The sequence below is a fragment of the Tursiops truncatus genome, chromosome 13, assembly GCF_011762595.2.
Source record: "Tursiops truncatus isolate mTurTru1 chromosome 13, mTurTru1.mat.Y, whole genome shotgun sequence".
Classification (NCBI taxonomy): Eukaryota; Metazoa; Chordata; class Mammalia; order Artiodactyla; family Delphinidae; genus Tursiops; species Tursiops truncatus.
The window spans coordinates 43,645,918-43,671,212 of NC_047046.1; the positions used below are offsets into that span (position 1 = coordinate 43,645,918).

The 25,295-nt window shown below is 39.2% G+C and overlaps 1 protein-coding gene and 1 long non-coding RNA gene across 2 annotated transcripts in view; both read right to left on the minus strand.

Moving 5' to 3' along the window:
* The window catches only part of CDH2 (cadherin 2), a 215,441-nt gene that overhangs the window by 93,171 nt on the left and 96,975 nt on the right, over nt 1-25,295 (minus strand). The gene's annotated exons all lie outside the window — the stretch shown is intronic.
* Nucleotides 1,484-23,466, minus strand: LOC141276261 (uncharacterized). Its single transcript, XR_012325530.1, has 3 exons — nt 23,428-23,466; nt 2,727-2,801; nt 1,484-1,830 (listed from the first exon to the last, which is right to left on the minus strand). It is a non-coding gene; the product is annotated as an uncharacterized lncRNA (long non-coding RNA).

A 25,295-nucleotide genomic window follows, 5' to 3' on the forward strand; every position in this document is an offset into this window, starting at 1 on the left:
CCAGCATGAAATCCCCAGCAGCCTCTGACGCCCCTTTACGCACTATTTTTTTCCCTGAACCCATGTTATGCTCCTAGTTATTGTACATTTAGAGGGAAACACAGTTCTTTTTAAAAAGATTCCGCTGGTGTCACATCATATACGGGAAAAGTTTTCAACCAGAGGGCTTATGATTGATTTGTTTGGGGTCATGTGGAGGTGCAAGGAAAAGTCTGAAAGCAGCAGCATGCATTTTAAAAGTCCCCTCTGTGATGTCTACACAGAAACGTGCCGTGGGCACGTGGTACTTGTGCCAAAACAAGTCACTAGTTGCTTTACAGCTATTTCCAATTCACCTGTTACAATGCTAAACAAGCTCCTGAAACTCTACCTTCAGTGAGAGATGAAACTCTTCACACAGAGATGAAATGAACAGTACAAATACACACTGTGGTAGACTGAAGGGCAAGTTAGATGGAATAATGCAGATTGATAAAACAGAAAACATCCTCGGCTAGATGCGATCATTAACGATACCACAGAAGCACCAATGTGCCTTACAATTTTTATATGCGTTTGTTCATTGGGCATAGCGTACTGACCAGAAGGATGCTGAGGGACTAGATGAACTCATCACTGAATAACGTCCATGACAAGGCCACATGCACATTCAGCGTCAAAAAGTAAACAACCAACAACAAAAAACCTTCTCAGCCGTATCCTGCAGACCTGTTCGCTGCTTTTAGAAACTTTCAATACAATGTAACCAAATGCAATGAATAATAATGACAGATGATGATAATCATTTTAATCGTTTGAATTACTAGACAGGAAATATTCACTCGCTTCTTCCCCCGCTATGGGCAGAATATTACTTTCCCATTCCATTGATGTTGGGCTTGAATCTGTGTCTTGCTTTGGCCACGGGGATGTTACTAGACGTGACACAAGCCAATGCTTGAAACGCGCTTCCACTGAGGGGCCTGCCTTCTTGGAGGATGCCATCACGGTGCAAAGGAACATGATCTGGCTACCACGGAGTTCAGGAGGATGAAGGGAATGTGGAGCAGATAGAAATTCAGTCTGCAGCTTGTATCCAAGCCCAGCCTGGAGCAGCTGAGCCTTCCCCAGTCCACAAATGCACGAGCAGGAATAATGATTGCTGTGCCTGCCACTGAGTTTTGCAGTGGTCTGTTATGCAGCATTATTTTGGCAAGAGCTCACTAAGATAATAGTACTAATAATGATATGATTAACATATCATCATAAATAGTGTCTATATGTTAAATAATGGTATAGGGTGAAATAAAAACATAGAGATTTCATTATTGCTGATAGACTACAGTTAAAAGCCTCAATCAAATTGGACCTTCTTAGTTTTAACCCCCTCCAAGTTCATGTAAGTAGCTGCTGCCATTTCTTCAACATGATGTTTCAGCCTCAGCATCTCAGGCACTAAAGCAGTCACTTTCTATTCATTTGACTCTTAAAACAATTCCCGTAATGTAACTTTATTCCCCTTCTGATAAGGGAATCAAAACTCACAGAGGTTAAGTAACTTAGTCCACAGAGCTAATAGGCTGCAGCTCTCGATTTCAGGTAGGTGCATCCTTAATACTTACCATATTTCCGTAAAGTTTTTTTCTATTTAAGAATGTTTAAAGGAGGAACAAGCTGACTCCACAGAGGAGATATAATGTCTTTTTCATTTTTGTTGCTCTGTAGGGACTCATCTGGCACTGAAATAGCTCTCCCGTTCCCACCCCCAGATGGTCCACTTGACAAGGAGAGGCCTCTGGGGATGACTGAAAGCTCTCTTCTTGTAAAGGAGAAGTACAACCTAGAAAATTCCTAAGACAGACATAAGTTTTAGCTCAAGAGGGTACTTAAGTTTACTTCTTTTCATCTATGATCATTAAGTTAGCTCAGGCTTGATAAGGGCTACTTATACATACATACTAAGAACCGAGAAGAAAACAATTCTTTCAAACAATTTTCCTTCCCCATTTCTAAATCTTACGCATATTATTAAAAAACAGATAACTATGAATATTATCCTATGGATGGTAGCTTTTAAAAGATTCTGACGCAGAGAATCAGCCCTTCTAAGCATTATACTAAACTATCATAAAATTCCTGTTGCTCATAAAATTCCTGTTTTATCAGATATATTTCCTAATATTTCAGGGTGGTCAGGCTATTTCATAGTAGTGGAAACTAAAGGATAGCTCACATGACACTGGGTAAAGACCTTTCAAAACTTTAAGATGTAGGAAAACTAGATATTATGTTAGGAGTAAAAATGACCTTGCAAAGATACCAAATGCACTAAAAATAACACTTGCATAATTGATAGGATGACATTATCTCTACAGTCAGTAATATCAGGCTTGCAACCAAAAATGTCTGCTCATCCTAAGAAATGAAGTCTATAAAGTAAACGGAGGTAATTGCATGTAAGATGACAGATTCTATGTCAGAATCATTCTAATACCTATCAGGAATGCTTGACTTTTAAAAATTAAGATTTTAGTGCTCAAGATTTTTAATAAAAAAAAAATAATTTAATCCTTTGCTGCAAATGAACCATACTCAAAAATGCTTCCTACTAACTGTAGAATTGCCCTTCCCCTGGTACAAGATTCTTTATGACTACGTTTCCTAGCACACAGTCTGTATCAGGCCTGCTAGGAATGCCTGTGTCTCTAGGAAAACAAACTGTATGAATCAATGTGGTAAATACTTACTGGTATATATTTTTCTATGGACTCACTATGTAATGATGATAATTATGTCATGACATTAATTTTAATTGGGAATAACTGTAAAATACACAAAAGGAGAGAATGCACAATGAACTCATACCAATCATCCAGAGTGGGCTATTATCAGAATTTTGCCGTATGTGTCTCTTCTGTCTCTTTTGTCGTCACTGCTTAAGTATTTTAAAGCAAATTCTTGATCCCATTGGTATCTGTCTCAAAAAATGTGAACACTTTCTTACAGAATCACAATGCCATGACAGCCCTAATACAATCAGTGATAACTGTTTGGCATCATGGAATAACCAGTCTACGAAGTTTAAAGCAAGTTTGTTTTCCCATCACAGTCTATTTCACAAGGAAAATTACTTGTATTTCCCAGCACTACAATACTTTTCCAAAAGGCACAATGAAGAAATGAAAAAGTAATTAGATAAGTCATAATTTCCATTTTCAATTTGTAACACATGGAAAGTAATTTGTGTAAGGGATGTATGACTAAGAGAAGACATGGTAACAATATGTATATCAAACTTGTAATTAAACAGACAAAGGGGGAGAAATCATTACTTGAATGTTAGTTTATATTTAGGCTGTAACAACAGCGAATGAAAAATTGCATTTAAACTTCTCAGAGTTCATTGTCATTAAAAAGCCTACGGAAGTGAACTCTGAAGAACATTCTTTCTTAAGTTAATTTAAATAAAAAGCTTACATCATACTTAAGGGTTTGCTTCTCTATAGGGTCTTACTCATTTGTTTGGAAAGGGTGGGAAATTCCAAAAACTGTAGAGAGGTGGTTTCAAATGATTAGATAGTGCCCTAACTTCAGTGTTGCACATGCATCAAAAGAAAAGAAAAGGAAACCAGCACGGGAACAAAGCAGAAACGGACAAAGGACAGAAAGTGAAAATATCTGGCATGACCAGGTGGCCAGGTGTTCTCCAAGGGCTTCCGCTTGTTGGACACCAAGAAATAGATGGTTGAAACAATAAATGCTGAAGAGAGTGTGGAGAAAAAGGAACCCTCCTACACTGTTGGTGGGAATGTAAATTGGTGCAGCCACTATGGAGAACAGTATGGAGGTTCCTTAAAACACTAAAAATAGAGCTGCCAAATGATCCAGCAATCCCACTCCTGGGCATATATCTGGAGAAAACTCTAATTCGAAAAGATTCATGCACCTCAATGTTCACAGCAGTATTATTTACAACAGCCAAGACATGGAAGCAACTGAAGTGTCCATCGATAGATGACTGGATAAAGAAGATGTGGTACATATATACAATGGAATACTACTCGGTCATAAAAAAGGAGGAAATAATGTCATTTGCAGCAACATGGATGGACCTAGAGAGTATCATACTAAGTGAAGTAAGCCAGAGAAAGACAAACATCATATGATATCACTTATATGTGGAATCTAAAATATGATACAAATGAACTTATTTACAAAACAGAAATAGACTCACAGACATAGAAAACAAATTTATGGTCACCAAAGGGGAAAGGGGGTGGGGGAGGGATAAATTAGGAGTTTGGGATTAGCAGATACAAACTTCTAATATATATATAACATAGATAAACAACAAGGTCCTACTGTATAGCACAGGGAACTATAGTCAATATCCTGTAATAAACCATGATGGAAAAGACAATGAAAAAGAATATATATATAGGTTAGATCACTGAAACTAGCTAACTTGTTTTTTGAACAAGAAAAGAAATCAATCTCTCGCCTCAGATCACTAAAACATATTTTGTGTGTTATGGGCTCAATTTTGTCCCTACCCCCCAAATTCATAAGTGGAAGCTCTAACCCTCAGTACCTTAGAATATAAGGAATTTAAAGAAGTAATGAAGGTAAAATGAAGTCACATGGGCAGGTCCTAATCCAGTATGACTGGAGTCCTTATAAGTAGAGGAAATGGGGACACAGATAGGCACATACACTGAGAAAAGATCACGTGAGGACATGGTAGGAAGGCGGCCACCTGTAAGCCAAGGAGAGAGGCCTCAGCAGAAACTCAACCTGCCAACAACTTGATCTTGGACTTTTTAGCCTCCAGAACTGTGAGAAAGTAAGTTTCTGCTGTTTTAAGCCCCCCAGCCTGTGGTATTTTGTTATGACAACCCGAGCAAACGAATATACTATGTAATGCCGAAAACTCTAAAACTTAAGTCACTGACTTCATTCATAATCAGGCAAGTCAGTATTACTTTAATATTTTAATAAGTATTAAACATTTTGTAAAGATGGTAATACGTATCATATCCCAAAGTGAACTATAATTCATTACAATTACCAAATATTCAGTCAGGAATCGAATTTCCCTGACTGTCATGTATATACATACGTATGCATATATACATACACATTTGCATGTAGATGTGCTTGTTTCACATATAGACTTTACGTGTATTTGTATGTCTACTATAAACCTGCACACACACATACACATTTGTTTGAATCAGATTCCAGTGAGACTGGCTCCTTTAATTTATAAGTTCTCCATCCCCTTTTTCCTTTTAAGTTTTTTGCTGTTGCTGAAGAAACCAGATCATTTGGGCTACAGCATTTCCCCACAATCTAGATCTTGGCTGATTGTAATTCTATAATGTCATGTAACATGATCCTCTGCCCTCTGTGTTTCTTACAAGCTGACAGATCTAGAAGCTCGATCAAATCCAGGCTTATTAATTACTTTTTTTGTCAGGTGACGCTAGTTCACAGATGATGTTGTGTACTCTTAGAAGAAGGAAACAACAGATTTTCTTTCTTTTAGTCACTGGTGATCATTGCCTAGAAACACTATTTTAATAAGAGATGCAAAATGGTGATGATTTCTGTAGTTCCTTCTTCATGTATTAGCTTCAATACTTCTATAAAAAGGAACTTACTCCCACCATCTATTCATATATAGGGCTACCATGAAATCAAGCATTATAGAAAAAAACAAGATAAATACTTTATTATTTCCCATTATTTAACAATTTTCAAATCAATGACCAAAATGGGTTCGTTTTTTTTCCACTGCAGTCATTAACCTTGTTCATGGCCAAAGCTGACCTAACTTGGGGAAACTGTTTGATAAGACTAGTGATCGTTGATAGTTGTGTTGCTGTGTGGTGGGGCAACAAGATATTCCAGGTCATCCCATATACTTGTGGACAGAGAATGTCACCTGCCATATCAGTAAACAAAGGATGTTGTGGCCATCAAGCCATCAGCCCCTGCAGCCTCAGGTGTGCAACCTGAGGGGATTCAGGATGGAGAAAAACAGGATACTGGCCTTAGATAATCAAGGTGCAAATCAAAGAGATGATTTCATTGAGCCTAGATTCTTGCATCTTCCCATACATAGAAAAGCACTAAATTCATTAACTTGAGATGTCTGGTTTTCTTCAATTAACAGTAATCTTTTGATGTTCCGACTACTGGTTTTTGTTGCAAAACATCCTATATCCCGGCTTCTCCCTTACCTCTTTGGAACAGTCCCTCACAGCTATCTGAGAGGCTGACTCCCGGGCTTAAGTCCTCAGCATGTCCACTGAATAACACATAACTCTCAGCTAAGGTTGTGCATTTTTTTCAGTCGACACACTTCTTGCCATTCACCTGGAATCAGCCATTTCTTCCAAGAGGTTCCTTCTGGTGAATCTCAATGTGGACCCCAGGGGAACTCATGGCTACTGGAAGGATGTTCATTGTTTTCAGGTATTTTAAAGGACACATTTAAGAAATAAACATTTTAAAGATGAATTCATTTTGATACCTCTGACTTGATTCAGGGTATCAGGATTTTTACTCAGTCACACTAATCTTACATCTCCCTTCTCCCAGCCAAAAACATGGTCACTTACTTGCTTTACCCCACAATTACACACACAACAGTTTCCAAAACTAACACTGCTACCAAATATGATTGTGAGAACATTTAAAATTTCTTTGCCTCTTTTTTTAGATCTTAGAGTATAATCCACTGAGGATATACAGTCAAACTTCTGTGTCTTAGTATCATTTGAAATGGTTTGTCTCTGACTGGTTAGACCAGAAACTAGATATACAGTGAGGTTTATTTATTTCATCTTTAATGGTTGTCTTCATTTTATTGATTTTGTTTTATACTTATGTAAAATATGGACACATTTCCAGAGCCAAATCCACAAAACACCCCCCTTAAATAAGCAGTAGCACTGTTTATTTGAGTACACTTTCCTGGGCAGTGCTGTTTTCACTTAACATTTTATCTAAGAGATCTCTCCACAGCAGTTTATAGATAGCCCGCATTCCTTTTATAGCCGCATAGTACTTGCTCCGATGGATGTACTATAATCTATTCAACCAGTACCCAACTCAGAGTCATTTGGTTTGTTCCTGTCTTTAAATTTTACAAACAGCTGCAATGAACAGCCTTATTTTTTGCAATAAACTTGTGAGATATTGAATCTTTATTCTAGCCACTTATGTCTCTTTTAACTTTAAAAAGTGGCTAACATTGTTTCAAAAGGAAGGGAATATAATGGAATAGGATAGACACCTGGCAACTTTTCATGCACCTGTCCACTAAATGAAAGGATCTAGCGATGTTTCCAACAGGAACTATAGAACATTCAACTAACTGACGGCGATTTATAATCTAATAGACGCAACTTGAGTCAATAATAGAGTCTCAGTTTTGGGTGTCTTCATTATTTTTACAGCATACTATAGATGAAAACTTTTATAATTCCTAGGTGTTTTTTAAAAACATCTCCTGATACTGCCAATCAGGTAATCCACACTAGGTAGTTGAGAAATGCAAATAGGAACCACATTAACATGAAATCGGGCGGCCGCGTATATGAAAACTTTCCAAATTTTAATGGTACAACATTAAGGGAAAAAATGGAATGAAACATCACAAATTGTGAAATGCAAGTTTTATACAAGCCTAACAGGCTCCCAAATTGTTCAGACTATATTATAATATCATAGAAAAACAAGCAGGGCTTCAAAAAGCAGCTACTCCCTCTTAAGCCACTCATTTTAAGGGTGATTTTCTAAAAAAATAAAAGCAGAGAGCTTTGTACAATTCTATTTATTTCATGAAAAAGGACTTGGACAAAAATCACACACTCCCAAATTATTATAGGGCGACAGCAACGTTGATATCGTTTTCTTGCATTTCGAATCTCAACCATTTTACTGTACATCTCATGACTACTATAACACAGTCACTGTCTGGTGTCAAAGGAAAAAAGAAAAGAAAAGTGGGCAGGGAGTCAAGAACCAGCAACAGAGGAAGAGTACACGGACCAAAGGCAGAAGAACACCCCATTGTTTGGGGGGATGGGAGGAGAAGCAGTCTTTCTCATCTGGAGGAAAAAGAAATGGGGACCCCTGGCAAGTTATTTATGGGGGCACACACCCAGCACAACAGCAGATCCCTCTCACCCGCCGTATGGAGCAGCAAAGCATCATTAACGCACCCTAATAAAAACTTTGCACAAGGGTTCCTTTCTCATCTGCATGCAAAACTAAATGTCAGCAGGAGGCCTATAGCTTCAGGAAGCCGTAAAGGGAAGCCTGAACCCAGTAATGATCTGTAGCGGGGTGTCTACGGAGACAAATTCCCCTGGCTGGGGCAGATCTGACAGCGGAACTGTGTATATGTAAAACTTCACATCATTTAAGCTACACGTCCCTGGGATTTGTAGACAAAGTATCCTCTTTCACGCTTCAAAAAGCATTAATAGGCTTTTCTACATTTTTTTTTTTTTCCCTAAAGGAGCTTCCTATTATTACTGGTAACCATCTATATTCTCCAATCTTCAAAAATCACTAGCAGCACATTCTACTACATACAACCAGCCCCAATTTATTCTATCATTAAGGCCAACTTAAGCAAAGGAAAAAGTAATACAATATTTATTGCCTGCCTGAGAGGTGTTAACAGCCAAAACAAGTTAAAATATATGCTGTCCTTCATTTATTTCTCCAGACGTGTCTGGATGAGAAACATCTGGAAATCTCTTAAAACTATAAATTCCTCAAAGCGGGAAGGGAGCGGGGAGAGGGAGAGTTTCTTTCTCCTGTCTCAAAAGGAGCCTCACCTCTGAATCTAGTATTTGGATGGAAGTGATCTCTGGGAATTAGAACAGTTTTCCCCATTCTTTTTCTTTTACGGGCTTCCAAAAGTAGAAATTTTTCCATGAAGTACCAGCCAGAGCTTATGGGGATATACCAGAGTGTACTGAAGTAGAGAATAGGAGGAGAGGGAGAAAGGGGGAGGGAGAGAGAGAGATACAGAGGGAGGGGGTGAGGAAGGGGGGAAGAAAAAAAGAGAAAGAAAGGACTGAAAGAGAGACTACAATAGAAAAACAGGGATGAATGTAACTAGCCACCCCTCCTAGTGTTCTGAACTTCCTGAAGAGATCTCAGAAGAAAGAGACCTGAATCTCTCAAGGCTCCAGTAATTTTGGTGATTCATTTCTCTCATTTTAAGTAAATGTTCACCCCATTTTACATTCTGTACTTTTTTAAACAGGGCTTCAGGTTTCTGAATACATCTGGCTTGGTTTCCACATTCATTTATTCTTTTTCTTTTCTTCAAACCATTTACTAGAAATGTTTTCAGATTACAACCTGGCTTCTCGTCCCCTTGGAGGAGACTCTGGAATAAATCCCAACAAATCCCATCACTCAGGGCCTGCAAGTGAGGGGCCCTGAACTTCCAGCTTCCTTAGCTTCCTGATAAACCCGCCTCTGCTCTTTGCTACTCCCTCCGCTTGTCCTGTTCAAGAACCATGAATTTTCAGGTCCCTTCCTTCCCAGCAGCTGCCTACCATCATCAGATTTCTCAGACCCAAGCACGTCACAAATGGTGTTGTGCTACAACTCAAGTGCTGTGCTCGGTGGCCACTAAAAAACTATAAATTACTGTGACCACCCTCGTTTGTAGCTCATTTCAACATGCCTCAGTCCCTCTTGTAAAGGGAGCTCTTGGGAGGAGAGTCAGAAACTCAGTCATCAAGGGGTTTATCTCCCGTTGACACTTCACTGTTCAGAGAGGTAATAAGATATAAGCCAAGATCCAAACCAGGGGCCCAACTCTATTAGGCATCACAATTGATAATCTATGCAATGTAACACCCAGATATCAGGATGCAGGTAATAGGCTGATTAAGGAGTCTCCAAAACAATGCTTTAATTACAGAAGATGTATTACTCAAAAAGGCACTCAAATTGTACGTTAAGAAGAATCCCTCCCAGAGCAAACGTAATAGAGAAATCTTCTGAAAGGACTGCTATTTTCAACTATAAAACGCTTCCATCTCCTAATATGGAAGAGGGATTACTGTTCTACATTCTCAGACGCTGGCTCAAGTGCAAAGAATGCTGGCTACGCTGATAATCCCGTTATTGTCAACCTCCAAAGAAATCCATGGTCACTTGCTATAGAATTGGTTCCTTGTTTTCCCAGAGTGCTGACATGATAAGAGATATTACATCAACACCTTCTCCACGGTAGTCATTGTCATTGTCATCGTCATCATCATCATCATCGTGTCCAATTCTACAATATTAAATTCTGCAGGAGACCATAAGCAAGGGTATCTTAGAGGAAGATCTAGTCAGTCCCCTGGGTAACGAGGTGATTAACGACTCAGAAAAGCAGGACAACCATTGGCATTCATTTCTTGTAGGCAACGCCAGACTTGAATGCTGGGGGTTTGAAAAAGATCAAAATTAAATTTCACTCTCCCTAGGCCCTGATGATTATTCCTTAAGATACATAGTAAATCTGAGGAAGAAGGCATCTTGGGGCTTTCTGGTTAAAGTGGGGGTGGGAGGTGATAGGGTTTGGGGCTACATCCCCCCACTTTCCCTATTTGTTCATCAAACACCTGAGAGCCTGCTAGTTTCAAGATCTGCGTGTCAATTTCTGCCACAACTCTCTATGATAACTGTTTGAAGGGTACTTAATCACTGTCTTTAAAAGAATTATTCTTAAATTCAAAATGTTTATCTGAAAAGCTAGAACTCAAATGGATTGAACTGGACGGCTTATTTCAACTGCACACAGGAAAAAGAAAAGACTTAGCCAAAGCAGATAATTACGAAATGTAAAATAATTTTATTTTCAAAACCAGTTACAGAGGAACTTCAAAATTGCAGATATTTCATGAAGCGAAACACTGCTTTTACATGATTGAAAGTAAAACTTGGATTCCTAATCAGAGTATTTTTAGAGTTGAAGGTTGCCACCTTTAGAGCGAGAGTTCGAACAAAGGTTCTTATGTTTAATGCATCAACAGTTTTCAGAATAATTCTTGATAGCGGTGCATGGGATTGTATTGACAACCCCCTTTTCCAAATAGACCCCTTTCACTTTTCAAAGGCTAAACTCTCCTTTTCTTACTGCCTATCAAACAGACAAGCATGTAATTAAAACCGTTTTACTAATTCTCTTTTCAGTTTAGGTGCCACTGAAAGGCTGGTACTACTCTACTGTTTGAATAATGATTTCTATTATAGTCAAGTTGAATCTGAATGGTGCAAAGGATAAGTTTTACCACTGGATCAGATGGAAAAAAAAATTTTAACCTGTAAGTTACAAAAAAAAATGTGTATTGTCAGAATCTGAAATCCACAGTATGAGCACATTGAACATTCCAGAGACTCAACTCTTGCAGCATTTGTATACATGCTCCTCCAACATGAAAGAAGTGGCAAAGCCCCAAAATGGAAAAGCCCCAAGTAAATTTCAAGTAACACTTGAAATAAAAGCCCTAAAACAAAAGCATCATAGAAATTTAGTTTTCTACCTGAATCTTTCTTCTCATAAACAAACAAACCTACAAAAACAAAACCTCATAAACTGGAAGGGAAAACAAACTCTATAAATGTACTAACAAAGAGATTGCATGGATTTATATACTTCATGGTAACGGCAATAACTAGAAATTTATGTTAAAAATTCACAGAATCTGAAAGCAAATACTGGTAAACTCATATTGAATATGCAGTATATGTATTCCTGTGTTTGTGGTTTTGGCTTTGTTTGTTCTTTGTTTATTTCCAGCGACACTGACTAATTTTTCCATACCTTTATTGAGATATAATTCACATATTATACAATTTACCCATTTAAAGTATACAATTCAATGGCATTTAGTATATTCACAGAGTTGTACTTCCATTACCACAATTTTTTTAATCCAAAAAGAAACTCTGCCCCTCTTAGCTATCACCTCCCTTACTACCCCCCATCTCAACTCCCTACTACCGAACCCTAGGCACCCACTGATCTACTCTCTGCCTCTATAGAGCTACCTTTTTTTTTTTTTTTCCCAGTACGCGGGCCTCCCACTGCTGTGGCCTCTCCCGTTGCGGAGCACAGGCTCCGGACACGCAGGCTCAGCGGCCATGGCTCACGGGCCCAGCCGCTCCGTGGCATGTGGGATGTTCCCGGACCGGGGCACGAACCCGTGTCCCCTGCATCGGCAGGCGGACTCTCAACCACTGCGCCACCAGGGAAGCCGGATCTACCTATTTTTTAGATATACATGGAACATATGGCCCTTCCTGACTGGCTTCTTTCACTTAGTATAATGTTCTCAAGATTCATCCAGGTTGTAGAATGTAACAGAACCTCATTTCTTTTTATGGATGAAAAATATTATTTTAGACAGCTATGCCACATTTTATGTACCCATTCATCAGCTGATGGACATTTGGGTTACTTCCAATTAACTACTTTTAAAAATAGTAACTCTTATCTAGTTTTACTTTCTTGACTAAATATACTCATCCTATCAAGCTCTACAAAGCATCCTCTCCGCAAAGTAAAATAATTTACTTACCGTTCAAGATTATGGTCAAAAGTACTAAATGTCCCTGAGAGTCCAGTTGTAAGAGTTAAAAGCAAGGCTCACCACCTTATATGGGCCTCAATTTTCTCATTTATGAAATGATGGATTGTCTAGTTATGGTGAAATAAAAATTATTTCTGAGTTTCAAGTATAAGGAATCTAGAAATGGATTCTCTGGCAAGGATTTCATTGGCTAAATCCATCCAGAAACAGAGGGCAAAGGAGCCCAATGGTGTAGCCCATACGGGCCAGCCTCCTGGGGCAGAGAGCCGACGTGGAGGAACAAAGAAAAGATTCCTGGTCCCCAAGCACTTCACACAGTGTTTCAAATTTTGAAAGCTAAGAGCAAAAGAGGAAAAAAAAAAAAAATATCAGAGTTGCTTGCTTTAAATTGTCAACATTATGAGCAAGTATGCTGGTTATTTATAAACACAAAGAATGTTCCAGAGAGTCCAAATGATACGTAGTCCGTGTGCATTTCTGAAGCACCAAGTAAGCGAAATCAACAAACACGCACACACATAAACACTCATAATGTCACTATCAAGACCACTTTGAACAATCTGAGAAGGAACCCTCAGATAAATGTTCTTAACCAGCACAAAACTTATCAACAAATTAAAAATAAACCGAATTTGCTCATACAGCCGATAACGCAGACACTTGGTATTAAAAGCAGAAGTGTCAACAGCATGACCAAAATAGCTTCAGTAAGCCTGGTGGCAAGGTTATGACACCCAATGTTCATACATGAAGATAATGACATTAGCCACTATCACTCAGTAGCAGCAGCTTTAAGACTAAACTTGGTCTTAAAAAGGCTGACAAGAAATGCCCTCCAGCTAAAGAAGAGCTGTAGAGCCAACTCATCATGGTGAACTAGATCCTGGGCTGTTCCATTAACTAGTGACTAATTGGACACAGCCTGATAGGCACCATGCTATCAATAGTGAAAAGCTATTCAATCCGAAATCTGTTTAATAACATGAGAAACTGAGGTTAAATAAGAAAAGGACAAGTTATTCCCTACCATATAATAAACCATCTTTAGTCTTTCTCTCTCTCTCTCTCTCTCTCTTGCTATTTTTGGAGAACAGTCATGTATCGCTCAAAGAGCATATTCCTGGATTCTCCCTTAACCAAGACTATGCCTGGTAAATGACTGAGCTGTTTCTGTTTACCATATGAAATAGAACCACCATGAAAACTCATTCAGCTCAACCATTTTGAAATTGTAGTAACCTTGACACATTTTTTACTTGGGGAGATGCACATTATTTCAGAATTTATGCAAAGAATTTTCTACATATCTTTATATTCCAGTAAGTATTTTCAATTTTGGAAATTCGATAACACTGACACTGTAATGCTACCCTTTGCTTGTCTTGTTAATCTAGAATTTGACATGCTTCTTCAAAATTTTTCGAGGTAACAGTCTGAAAATATCTATATGATTATTCTCTAAGTGGTAAAAAGAGTCAATTTTTTCTGAACCTCCAATATTACTCCCAGGAAATGGAAACTGAATTTCATTCTTCCCGAAGGAACTATCCTCCTCATTTTGTCCTCTGTGCCATGGTTTTTCACTCCAAGTTTCAAGTGTCCAGAACCAAGAGACCCAGTGACAACCAACTCATCTTAACGCGACTTTCCAGGACACCTTCCAGGTGGACTGCCTTGAACGTTCCTCTCTGAAATCTTGAGGATAAAAGACAACATTTGATATCTCACCTGAAGATGAGCAGTACCCAGTCCCTGGGCTTCCACAAGCTTATTTGATACCTGTTAGTACAGCACACACACACAAGGAATAAGAGGCCCCACCAGAACGTGAGATACATGAAGGCATGGACCACGTTTCATATGATGCTGGAGTCACCCCCATAATGAGCCTGAGCTGTGTTCAGTGCTGACCACCCAACTTATCTGGATGCATCTGGAGGAATGACTTACCTCGCCCTCCACCTCACTTTGAAAAACCCTGAAGGTTCCACTTCCCTGGAGAGTCTATAAAAAAATGTGATACACAAGCAGCCTCCCAACCGAGAATAATGCGAAAAGTGAAGGTCTACTTTCAGGCCTCCAGCGCCTCCACAGCCGCGAGAAGCCCAGGAGGCAAGATGGGCTCAGGAGGATGAGAAACACGGTGACTAGCCAGACAGCTAACCCGATCTGCACAGGATCAGAGATGGGAAAACTGGGGTGTGGTTGGGGGATACAGCTTTGAATTAGGCAAGAACTCTGCAGGTCAAGAAAATTTACACACACACTCTCCCTCTATTATCTGTTTGTCTGTCTATCTACCTATCTACCTATCTATCTTCTTCTCTGTATGAGGCACCTTGCCAAGGGTAAACGTTGCTTAGGAAGTATAGTATCTGCAGCTATTGTTCTGCCCTCTTAACAGCCCTAACTACAACTACTGCCTTCATAATTTACAAAGTGCTTTCATAGTAATTATCCTTTTTGAGTCCTATTACCAGCCAAGGAGGTAGGTATAATTACCCTCCTTATTGCTAAGGCTGGGAAAAGTGCGTAAAAGTTGCTAAGGTTCTTGCGGGGTGGAGTAGAGGTGGACTGCGGTGGGGGTCATTCCATCCCACGGCAGGAGACGAACTCCACAAGCCCAGGGAGAAGCCAGGGCCGAAATGCAAAGGGCAAAGCGCGGAGCCAGTGCATCTGGGAAGAGAACACCACTGGTCCAGCCTCTCTTCTGAAGCTGGACGCCTCACTAGATCGATCTCTACAAAATAAAAACTGCTTGACTTTCTCTGACGCACGCAAGAGCCTTCTGGAACATCTACTGTGGGTGGATCACTGAGAAGGCAGTACGCCTGGTCCCAGCTCTCACGGAGGTCCCTGGCCTAACTGGAGACAACCAAGTGTAAACAAGTAATTAAACATCCTAAGATAAATGTTTCAGCATTTATCAGACAGCGTAGGTAGAGAGGTGAAATTTCAGGAAATGGTAAAAAAGCATGCCACACCGCTAATTACGAGCAATACATTAGTGGTAGGATTCGGATTAAATTACAACTAGATTTTACGTATTTATTATTCATTAGACATTCTGTTTTTCAATTATTTTTTCTTCTTCCTCCAAATTAGCCCACCCATTTTTAAGCCTCCAGCATTAATTTGATTTCCCACCAATAATTCAAAGATAATGACTTGTGTCTTGGTTCTGTCTGCATGGATCTTCCTCTGATAATCTGGAGAGAAAATGATGCGTATCTCCCCTCTTTTCAGACAGTGGCCTTAGGGATTTTATTCATCGTGGGGGCAGGGCCTTAGCTTTTCTGACAGATTTAAGGAACAGGAAGACAGAAATCCAGAACCGAACAAATCTGTTAAACTCATTCTCTTGCAGGGTTTTCTGCCAATTTTTGTTCCCTCCCTCCTCCCCCCACCTTTTTTCCCTTCCTTTAAGTAGGAGGAAGAAGCTGGGAAAATATGTATTTCCCAGTTCCTAAAGGGACAGAAAAAAAAGTGCTAGTGAGCAAAAAAGCAGGTGTGTACAAGCTGGAAGGTCATCTCTGCTCTGAGCAAAAATTCAGGTGTGTACAAGCTGGAAGGTCATCTCTGTTCCCTGGAGAATGAAGCAGGAAGTTCACAAGGGCAAGTGAGTGAGTGAAAGAAACAGAGATGGGGGGGACAGAGGGACATCTGTCCATAACTGTAACTCCATCATCAATGCCTTCACAGCAGAACACTGGGGACAGGAGGCCACCTCAGCCTTCCTGGAACTGCAGGACCCTGACCCACCCTACCCTTCTCACCCCTTATCTTCCCATTAGTTCAAAAGCAGGCAAATAATTAAACCTCTTTTATTGCTAAATAAGAAACCGCCGGCATTCTGAAAAGCCAGCATGCATTTTCTTGATCAGTAACCAACCCAAGTAATTTTGTTTATAAGCTACTTAAGATAAATCCTGCCACTTAAAAATTCGAGATGAGTCTATGTACACTGTCCATTTCCTTGAAGTAGCTTGAGGAAGCCTTTCTTCCCTCCCTCCTCCTTCTCATCTTGGGGACTTCACTAATAACCCTAAGGGTGGCAAGAATGCTGCCTATGGTAGTTCCACCATCATTAGAAAAAGGGACGGGACTTCCTTGGTGGTGCAGTGGTTAGGAATCCGCCTGCCAATGCAGGGGACATGGGTTCGAGCCCTGGTCTGGGAAGATCCCACATGCCGGGGAGCAACTAAGCCCATGCACCACAACTACTGAGCCTGCACTCTAGAGCTCGCAAGCCACAACTACTGAGCCAGAGTGCTGCAACTACCGAAGCCCGCGCACCTAGAGCCCGTGCTCCACAAAAAGAGAAGCCACCGCAGTGAGAAGACCGTGCACTGCAATGAAGAGTAGCCCCCGCTGGCCGCAACTAGAGAAAGCCCGCACACAGCAATGAAGACCCAACGCAGCCAAAAAAAAACTAATTAAAAAAAACAAAACCAAAAAGGGACTAGTTTTATGAGACTTTCTTTTTTTTTTTTTTTTTTAACTTTTTATTTTGTATTGGAGTATAGCCGATTAACAATGTTGTGATAGTTGCAGGTGCACAGCAAAGTGACTCAGCCCTACATATACATGTATCTATTCTCCACAAGACTCCCCTCCCATCCAGGCTGCCACATAACATTGAGCAGAGTCCCCTGTGCTATACAGTAGGTCCTTGTTGGTTATCTTTTTTAAATATAGCAGTGTGTACATGTATGGGACTTTCTTATACAATTTGTCTTCTAAGATCCTAGAAATTCAATAGACAGTAGGGATAATGATATTGCTTTTGATAAGCCCACCAATGACTGCTTAATTGCCCAAGTCAACGACTCTGTAGACAGCTTGTCTTGAAAGATGCAGTCAGATTTGACACCGTCAACTCTGCCCTGAACCTTCACCCTCCCACCCCTAACCTAGCTCTTGGTTATCATTTTCTCCTGTTCCTCTCCCACTTTTGTACCTTTTTCTTATCTCTTTCTTTGTCCTCTCTCTTGAGTTGAATCTTCTTTAAATGGTATAAAGAGCACTTTGGCCCATCCAAGCTAACCACCCACCTATCCCCAGGCTAGCCTTATATGACCGCCATACTGCATGCTTTCCAGCTTCTGAGCAGCTTCTGAGCAGCGTCCGCATCCACGTGGCTCTCTCTTTCCTTTGCTCAACCTTGGAGACAACCTGGCATGAATCTTCTCCATCCTCACCACAATTTGGTATCACGACTTGTTAGCTGTCTGTCTGACTCACTAGTTTCACCAGGTCAGGGACTCCATCCCTCTAGTTACCCACACTACTGCTCCAGAACTTCGCAAGTAACCAATCAAGAGTTCTGAGTAACAGAACAGATGAGAAGGTCATATCTAAATGACAGAGACCAAAACCAAAACAAAACGATAATTTTCCATGAAACTTTTACGCGTAACAGGGGGAGACTTTCTGAACTTTAGGATATATTCATCATCACAATGTATTATCCTTCAAACAGAAGTAATCTATTAAAAGACCTTAAATACCACATCTTCTCTATCCATTCCTCTGTCGATGGACATTTAGGTTGCTTCCATGGCTTGGCTATTGTAAATAGTGCTGCAATGAACACTGGGATGCATGTATGTTTTTGAATTAGAGTTTACAATGGAATACTACTCAGCCATTAAAAAAGAATGAAATAATGCCATTTGTAGCCACATGGATGGACCTAGAGAGTATCATACTAAGTGAAGTAAGTCAGACAGAGAAAGACAAATATTATATATCACTTATATGTGGAATCTAAAATATGATACAAATGAACTTATTTACAGACAGACTCACAGACAAGGTTACCAAAGGGGAAAGGGGGTGGAGGGAGGGATAAATTAGGAGTTTGGGATTAGCAGATACAAACTACTATATACAAAATAGATAAACAACAAAGTCCTACCGTATAGCACAAACTATATTCAATATCTTGTAATCACCTATAATGGAAAAAATATGAAAAAGAATACATATATATGTGTAACTGAATCACTTTGCTGTACACCAGAAACTAACACAACATTGTAAATTAACTATACTTCAATTTTAAAAAAAGTCCTTAATTGTTTGCACCCAAGGCAATTTCTGCTGTATGCAAAGTAATATTTGAACATGAGTGGTATCATAAATTCAAAATAAAAAATCCATCAATGTTCAAAAGCATGTGAACTCTAGTTAGATTCACGGGTTACACAGTTATGTGCGCGTGTGTGCCTATACACACCTACATGCGTACTCACACATACACACACCTAGAGTTCCTATTACTGTCTGAGCTACCAGTATACTAATTGTCAACAATCTCACATAAATTATATAGATGGTGACACAGAGTGTTTTTTTTTTTTTAAATAATCACTTTACAAATGCACATTAGCCAGAGGGTACTGCAAGAATATCACTGAGAATCATTATGCCCTGTCATTTGGATTACATTTCCTTCAGGTCCCTAGTGTAAACAAGCCTTCTTCCAAATAGCCCTATTAGTAAATGAAATATTTACCACACTGATAAATTTGCCACAAAATTTGCTGACCAAGAATGTTTTTAATGTTGAGAACTTCATTTCACAAGGCATTTATTTCATATCCTTTGTCAAGGTTTACGTACAACAGAGGCCTTTAAAAAGCTTACTAGGTTCTTAAAAAAAAAAAAAAAGCTTACTAGGCCTGTTTTCTAATGACGTTTTTTAAGTTTTTCTTTTAAAAAAAATCAATATAAATATAAGATCTCTTAGTTGATTGTTTTTCTTTGAAAAATATAAATCAAGCTCCTGAAGCACTAGAAAATGAAGACATTACTTTAAACTCTGCTTTTAACGCTGACTCTGCATCTTTAAATCTTTACTTTTTTTTTAAGGTGGGGGGTGACTGTTACTAAATGGGTGACCTTGAGCCTTCTCAGCTTACCAAAGGCAGATGACAGTGCCACTCTGCTGAGATTCTCGTAAAGACTGTAATGCATGGGAAGCATTTGACTTGGGACCTGGTACGTTGGAAAGTACACCATATATATTTATAAAATTGGTAAAGACATGAAGCTACTGTGGGAGGATTACAGGCTCTAGAATGAAAGTCCCTGGGTACAAAATCATTTGCTACTCGTCATGTGACCTTGGGAGGCCTTTACTCAATATGTCCAAGATTCATGTCCTTATCTACAGAAGAGGGTTAACAAGATGACCTGGCTCCCGGGGTTGCTGCACGATTCAATAAGATGGTGGCTATAAAGAGCTTAGCACAGCACCTAGCCATTCGTCCTCTTATTATTTCTACCGTATTAATTTCATTTAGCAGGGGCAGCAGATGTGCCCAAAGAATTCTGGAAAACTAGAAATTCTCACTCTACAAGGATTTTTTAAATTAGATTTTGTTTTTTATTCACCAAGTTAGCACGAGTATTTGATGCCCGCCTGTGTCCACATGTACAAGGAGGTTCAAAGCAGTCATGGGAAGGTGGACTTGATATGTATATGATACTGTCTCGTCAAGCAAAGGTCAAATGATGCCATGCCATGCTGTACGAAGCTTTGAAATCATCTGAACGAGGAAAGCAGTGAGGGAAGTTGGTTGCCATGTGACACATACATATATGAGAACACTGAACCCATTAGCGTAATAGACACATTTTGTGTAATGCTTGTTTCAACAAAACCTCATCATCCATGACACTGAATTAACACTCTAACTCCAATTCTAATGACTTTTTAGTTTTCTGGTGTGGCTTAAAACTACTTTGCCTTTATGAGAGATGTATTGTAAGAAAGGCTTAACTAGTTTCATATTTTGCATGTTATAACTCACATGATAGAATTTAAATCGTCTGTGAAAGAGGCCCTTTTTTAAATTCCAAGCTTGAGAAACGCTGTTTTTAGGGAATGCATTGCTTAGTTCATCAGATCTCTCACAAAATTATACCCAAACATCTTTGCCAATCTCTGACAGGTGAAAAAGCAAAGAGCTGTGAAAATTAAATGAGATGATGCATGCGAAGTACTCTATACGGTACCTATCTCCTGTTCTTAATAAAGTTTTGTCATTATCATTACCATCATTATCGTAATCATCAGTCATCATTATCTGTAGATGTATCTTTTCACTTTAAGAAGGAAACCTGGGTGCTATTTGTATTAAGTAGCTAAATTGGCCATAAATGTTCATTTTATGTTTCCTATTTTAGATAGTTACTGTTTTCCGGTACATTGGCCACACTGTTGTTCTAAGTATGTTCAAACTGGGAAAAACCAACAACTGAGTAACAACATTTTATTCTGCTTGTGAAAAGCAGAAGTCATAATCTTGGAATAAATATTAAATGAATAAATCACATCAGAGATTTCAGAATCCAAATTGACTAAAATGTAAATTTATAAAAGAAGATGTTATCAAACTAGAAATTAAAACAAGATTGATATGTCCTCTAGTAAAGGAAATCACCAGTACAAGGACATTCAAAAATTCCTGCTTCTGTTACACTAAAGCCTTCTAACAGAGTAATGTCCGAAACCCCGGAAAGACCATCATCTTTTAACTTCCTCTAAAAATCAACAGAAAAAAATTAAAAGAAATTGCAAACATCTATCGTGTTTTAAAAGAAAAGGAACAGTGGTTATCACTAACATTTATTCTCCTATAAAGTGGAAGCTTTGTAAAATTCTAGATGCTAAATCAAATCTGTGGCCATTGCAAGGGAGGCACTACTTGGTTATCAAGTTCAAAACTGATTAGGCTCTGTTCAGAGAACACAAAGTTGGATGTAAGCTTTGTACCAGGAGACATCCACGCCACGGCATATATACTTAACTACTTGCAAAATGTCCTTGCATACAGAACACATTACATTCCTTTTGCATTTCCACTTGACGTGAAAACACAGTTTTCAAAAGATCTTGGAATGTGCTTTCCAAGACCTACTCTGTGCCCCAGAACCCTCCAGATTAACTCAAAGGATTCTCCAGGGCTGAAAGAACTTTCCAGGTCATCTTAAGCTCCCTGTCTTGGGCAAACACTACACTTATTCAATTCGTACAAGGAAAGTAGTGATATTCTCATATAAATGAGATGGAGAATTATTAACGAATTTCTTGATTCACTAATGTCTTGATAAAAAAAGGAGTGGGCTTCCCTGGTGGCACAGTGGTTAAGAATCCGCCTGCCAGTGCAGGGGACAAGGGTTCAAGCCCTGGACAGGGAAGTTCCCACATGCCGTGGAGCAACTAAACCCGTGCGCCACAACTACAGAGCCTGCGCTCTAGAGCCCGCAAGCCACAACTACTGAAGCCCACGTGCCTAGAGCCCGTGCTCTGCAACAAGAAAAGCCACCGCAATGAGAAGCCCGCGCACCGCAACGAAGAGTAACCTCCGCTCGCCGCAACTAGAGAAAGCCTGCACACAGCAAGGAAGACCCAACGCAGCCAAAAATAAATAAATAAAATAAATACATAAATTAAAAAAAAAAGAGGAGAATCTATATTTCAGCAACAGGAAAGGTAGAGTGTTGAGGAAGAACTTAAGGAAAGGTAGGTTGAGGTGGCAGGGGCAATCGCTGGTGACTAACTGGGAAACTGGGGTAAGGGAGTGGAATGATGTTATCTCCAACATCAGAACCAAGTGCTTCCTGATCTTACCAGCCTGCCTCACCTCCTGAGCCTCCCCTTCCTCACATCTAATACCCAAGCTACACTAAATTCTCCCTTCCAGTACAGTAAGTCCCCTACATATGAATGAGTTCCATTCCGAGAGCGTGTTCGTTAAGTCCAATTTGTTCGTATGTCCAACAAAGTTAGCCTAGGTACCCAACTAACACAATCGGCTATATAGTACTGTACTGTAATAGGTTTATAATACTCTTTGCACAAATAATACATAAAAAACAAACACAAAAAATAAAGAAAATATTTTTAATCTTACAGTACAGTACCTTGAAAAGTACAGTAGTACAATACAACAGCTAGAGCTTCTTAGCAGTACCGGCCACGTCACCGCTGCTCTTACACTTGCTTCCAGATATCCTGGGCTTGAAATAAAGACACTATACTATTGTACTCTATACAGTACTGTACAGTAAAGTACACAAAAGCACAGCCACTTGTAGAGGATGCACACACGCGACAATGTACGCCAGACACGTGAACTAGCTCACGTGGTTGGACTTGCGAATGCACGTTCACATCTTTGAAAGTTCGCAACTTGAAGGTTCGCATGTAGGGGACTTACTGTACTGTGTTCTTTCAAGCACTCGTGCATTTGCACATGGAGTCTTTCTGCCTGAAATACCTTTCTCCAGCAGAAAAACTCCTGCTTATCTTTCCAGACTCTAGGAGAACATTTCCACACATCCACAGCTTTCTGTGCCTTTTCCCCAGCAGTCTCATCCCTGTCTTTTATGCCTCCAAAGCCCACTGCTCACTCTTCCATTGTGAGCGTGCTTATTTCACACAGGGCTGAGCAACCAAATCTGGGATAACTTAGAATGGGAATTTCCTCTGGACACTCATAACATCAGTCTGCCACATACGAATCAAGAGAGTAGAGCCCACCTTGAACTGTAATTGTTTACCTGGTTTTACTAGTGGACTTTCAGTTCCTCAAGCCTATAAGAACGTTTCTTATTTATCTTTGCATCTAGCAACATGTTAAGTGCTCAACAAATATTTGCTAAATAAATAATGAAAATAATCTAACATTTAGCTATTTAAATTAAGGTTCCTTCTTACACAGAATTTTCAACTTTTAGGTTGTGTGTTTTTTTCAGTAGACACTTGGCTTAATTTCTCAAAGTAAAGCTCTGTAGTTAAAAAGTAATTCACCTCCTCTCCTCCTCCATAGGTGGGGATGAGCCATATTTCTCGTCCACTGAATATATTATAAAAACCCTTGTTCTCTAATCATTCTTTCTACTCCTTTCTTTAATTTCTCCATTAATTCTTAAAATACGGCAACCTAGAAAGAAAATAAATATTATTTACAAGAGAGGCATAGTGAAAGGTTTACATTATTTCCAATCTTGTGTGGGTCCTGTCTGTGTACAATCAAATACATATTCAGCTGTATTTGGGTCTCTCCAATTATTTGCTGTTCTATAGCTCTGTGCTTTCCCTTGATGCAAATTATCCTACTTTTTTAGAGATCATGGCTTTAAATTCCATAATCCCAATGAATATTTTTCCTTTGTAGGATCAATTTACTTAAAAAAAAGGATGCTCTGGTCAATGGTTTAAAGGGGTAAAGATTCCCAATTCCAGTTCTGTTATCAGGTCAGAGGCAAGATGACACATACTTGAGAAGGTGAGAGCTCTGTCAACAGGACACTATCCTCAAAACCACAGCCCTACATTGTTAGAGCAAGGCCCTATGACCGAGACTTTAACTCTAGCAGATACAGTGGGTAACCTTTATAAAACGTGAATTATTTTTTCCAGAGAAAATGTGTCATATGATCGTACAGACTTAACTGATTTTTAAAAACTGGCCCGTTATTTTCTACATTAAAAAAAAAAATAAAATTTTAGCAAAGGGAAACATGAGGTCAGAAAAACATCTTCCTACATCTAACATGTAAACTGAAATTCTCTAGAATGAATTTACCCAGAGTCTGATTCAGGGACCCTGAGGAGTTTTCAGTGACTAATGACAGATTCCTCAGGGCTGATATTCAAAAGAGAAAGAATATTCTGGTAATTAATTTACCAGAAGGTGGAGAAAAGACAAGGCCTGAAGGCAAAGAAAAAAACCACAAAAAGACAGCTGCTGTAAGGCCAAAGAGAAATTAGCCATGAATATTGAAGGTCACTACCTGAAATCTAACACAAGCCCAGAGGCCTCTCAGGGCTATTCTAAAAACCATGAATAACACCAGAATCTAACACCAGAATACAGAAATCTCTGTTTTCAATTCCTATTTAATAAGGCAACTTGAAATAGCCCATTCCTATTCAAAAAGAAATTAAAATTCCACAGAAATTACACTAAGACACAAGTTTACAATGCAAACTGGTTGATTTTTGCTGTAAAGATGCCTCACTTTCTAAATTTTGAAGTTGTCAGACAATACCGCATAAATTTAATAATCTTTAATAGGTCTTTCAAAAATTAACAGCACAAGACAACAAAGGAAAAGGAAGTACTTTAAAAAAAAATCTGACACCTTTGATTATCAAAGAATGGGGAAACAAATTACCACAAGTTTTAATACAGTTTAAAAAGTTATTTTGTTCGTATAATACTTATGGCTCATTTGTGAAATCATGCTCATGCTAACTTTTAACCCAATGACCAACCTCATTTAAGTATTATACAGTAAATTGAGAAAGATGCATTTCTCCTGCACACTGTCAACTAAGATACCTGAGCACCTAAGATATTCCACACCTTGTAATAAATACCAAGAAAGATATTTAACGATAATCAAAAGGGTCCTGGCTCGTATGTAAATCATTTTTCCAGTAATGCAGATTTCCTATAAGCTCAGCAGCCATGAACTCCTGGAAAGCACCGCTGAGCCTACCTCAGGGCCTTTTTTAAGCATTCCTTCCACTTTGAATGTCTTCTTATCCCAAAGTAGCTTTGTGATCAAGGGTAAGTGACTAAGCTCTGAGACTTGGGCTCCTGGTTGAGAAAAGGCTGTTATGAGGCTTACCATCCACAAAGGGCCTAGCAGGGCCTCTTATAGACCATT